General features: G+C 48.7%; 1 non-coding gene and 1 pseudogene across 1 annotated transcript; one reads left to right on the top strand and one right to left on the bottom strand.

Moving 5' to 3' along the window:
• Positions 1-467: 467 nt before the first annotated feature.
• Positions 468-1532, bottom strand: LOC105724706 (glyceraldehyde-3-phosphate dehydrogenase-like; annotated as a pseudogene).
• Positions 1533-2608: 1076 nt separating this feature from the next.
• Positions 2609-2714, top strand: LOC135271019 (U6 spliceosomal RNA). Its single transcript, XR_010339171.1, has one exon. It is a non-coding gene; the product is annotated as a U6 spliceosomal RNA (small nuclear RNA).
• Positions 2715-2948: the final 234 nt, after the last annotated feature.

Here is a 2948-nt window from a genome sequence, read left to right as displayed (position 1 = left end):
TCCTTCCCTTTAGGAATCAAAAGTAAACACTTAAAGTCCACAAGATGACCTATTTTTCCTTAACAACTCTTAGTCAATCACACTCTCATTGAACCTATCCAGCCAACTGAATACAGGAGGTAGCAGTACAGCCTACATAATTAGGAGTTCACTAACCGGACTCAATATCAAGACCCTGTCTCCTGTCTGTCATTACCGACTATTATACAAGAGAATTATAGGATTTTAGAACTGCAAAAAGCCTTCACAGATTTTTTTCTTTCTCTTTCCCTCTTTCTTTTTTTTTCTCTCTCTCTCCTTCTTTCTTTTCTTTTCTTTTTTTTTTTTTTTTTTGGCTGAGCACTGGGGACTTTATTGATGGTACACAAGGTGGGGCTCCCTAGGCCCCTCCCTCTTCAAGCGGTCTGCATGGAAACAGTGAGGAGGGGCAATTCAGTGTGGTGGGGGACTCAGTGTGGCAGGGACTCCCCAGCAGTGAGGACCTCTCTTCCTCTCGTGCTCTCGCTGGGGCTGGTGGTCCAGGGGTCTTACTCCTTGGAGGCCATGTGGGACATGAGGTCCACCACCCTGTTGCTGTAGCCAAATTCATTGTCATACCAGGAAATGAGCTTGATGAAGTGGTCGTTGAGGGCAATGCCAGCCCCAGCATCGAAGGTGGAAGAATGGGTGTCACTGTTGAAGTTGGAGGACACCACCTGGTGCTCAGTGTAGCCCAGGATGCCCTTGAGGGGGCCCTCCAATGCCTGCTTCACCACCTTCTTGATGTCATCATATTTGGCAGGTTTTTCCAGATGGCAGGGCAGGTCCACCATTGACACGTTGGCAGTGGGGACACGGAAGGCCATGCCAGTGAGCTTCTTGTTCAGCTCAGGGATGACCTTGCCCAAGGCCTTGGCAGCGCCAGTAGAGGCAGGGATGATGTTCTGGAGAGCCCCACGGCCATCCCGCCACAGTTTCCTGGAGGGGCCATCCACGGTCTTCTGGGTGGCAGTGATGGCGTGGACGGTGGTCACGAGTCCTTCCACGATACCAAAGTTGTCATGGATGACCTTGGCCAGGGGCACTAAGCAGTTGGTGGTGCAGGAGGCATTGCTGATGATCTTGAGGCTGTTGTCATACTTCTCATGGTTCACGCCCATCACGAATATGGGGGCATCAGCAGAGGGGGCAGATATGATGACCCTTTTGGCTCCCCCCAGCAAGTGAGCCCCAGCCTTCTCCATGGTGGTGAAGACGCCAGTGGACTCCACCACGTACTCAGCGCCAGCATCGCCCTACTTGATCTTGGAGGGATCTCGCTCCTGGAAGATGGTGATGGGATTTCCATTGATGACAAGCTTCCTGTTCTCAGCCTTGACAGTGCCATGGAATTTCATGGTGGAATCATACTGGAACATGTAGACCATGTAGCTGAGGTCAAGGAAGCGATCATTGCTGGCAACAATATCCACTTTACCAGAGTTAAAAGCAGGCCTGGTGACCAGGCGCCCAATACAACCAAATCCGTTGACTCCGACCTTCACCTTCCCCATGGTGTCTCAGGGATGTGGCTGGTGATGGGAAACAAGATGCAGCTGTCTGTCGAACAGGAGGAGCAGAGAGCCCTTCTTTCTTTCTTAATGGAGTTGGGGTCTTGTTTTGTTGCCCAGGCTGGAGTGCAGTGATGCTATCACAGCTCACTGCAGCCTCAACCTCTTGGGCTCAAGTGAACCTTATGGCTTAGCCTCCCAAGTAGTAGCTGGGACTACATGCCTGTGCCAGCACAACCTGGGCTTTATTTATTTATTTTTTTGAGATGGAGTTTCGTTCTTGTTGCCCAGTCTGGAGTGCAATGGCGCGATCTCGGCTCACCACAACCTCCACCTCCTGGGTTCAAGTGATTCTCCTGCCTCAGCCTCCCGAGTAGCTGGGATTATAGACATGTGCCACCATGCCCGACTAATTTTGTGTTTTTGGTAGAGATAGGGTTTCTCCATGTTGGTCAGGCTGGTCTTGAACTCCTGACCTCAGGTGATCTGCCCACCTCGGCCTCCCAAAGTGCTAGGATTACAGGCACTAGCCACAGTGCCCGGCCCGCCCCTGGGCTTTATTTTTATTTTTAGAAATGGTCGGCTATGTTGTCCAGGCTTGTCTCAAACTCCTACCCTCAACTGATCCTCCGACCTCAGCCTCCCAAAGTGCTGGGACAGATTTTCTAATAAACCCCTTCATCATACAGATGAATAAGCTAAAGTTTATAGTCCTTATCCTTGTGACTGTCACTGAGTGGGTACTCAGTAACTACTCGCTCTTTTGTTTATGGCCTAAGTTGTTTGAAATGACCAGTCCATACTAAAATACAAGCTTCCTAATTTCAACATCAATTTATTTCCCCTCAATTATACTGAGTTATGTGCTTTCTTTTTCTTTCTTTTTTTTTTTTAAAAGATGGGGTTTCACTATATTGGTCAGGCTGGTCTTGAACTCCTGACCTCAGGTGATCCGCCCGCCTTGGCCTCCAAAGTGCTTGGATTACAGGCGGGAGCCACCACACCCGGGCGAATTACATGCTTTCATTGGGTCTACTATAAAATCATTATAGCCAAAAAAAAAAAAAATCATTATAGGCGTGCTCGCTTCGGCAGCATATATACTAATATTGGAAGATACAGAAAAGATTAGCATGGCCCCTTAGCAAGGATGACATGCAAATTCGTGAAGCGTTCCATATTTTATTTATTTATTTATTTGTTTGTTTATTTATTTATTTTTGAGATGGAGTTTCGCTCTTGTTACCCAGGCTGGAGTGCAATGGCGCGATCTCGGCTCATCGCAACCTCCGCCTTCTGGGTTCAGGCAATTCTCCTGCCTCAGCCTCCTGAGTAGCTGGGATTACAGGCACGCACCACCATGCCCAGCTAATTTTTTGTATTTTTAGTAGAGACGGGGTTTCACCATGTTGACCAGGA

The sequence above is a fragment of the Aotus nancymaae genome, unplaced genomic scaffold (assembly GCF_030222135.1).
Source record: "Aotus nancymaae isolate 86718 unplaced genomic scaffold, 86718_ANA_hifiasm-v0.15.2.pri h1tg000072l, whole genome shotgun sequence".
Taxonomy (NCBI): domain Eukaryota; kingdom Metazoa; phylum Chordata; class Mammalia; order Primates; family Aotidae; genus Aotus; species Aotus nancymaae.
Note: the sequence above shows the minus strand (reverse complement) of the source record. Positions and strands in the feature narration are given on the sequence as shown.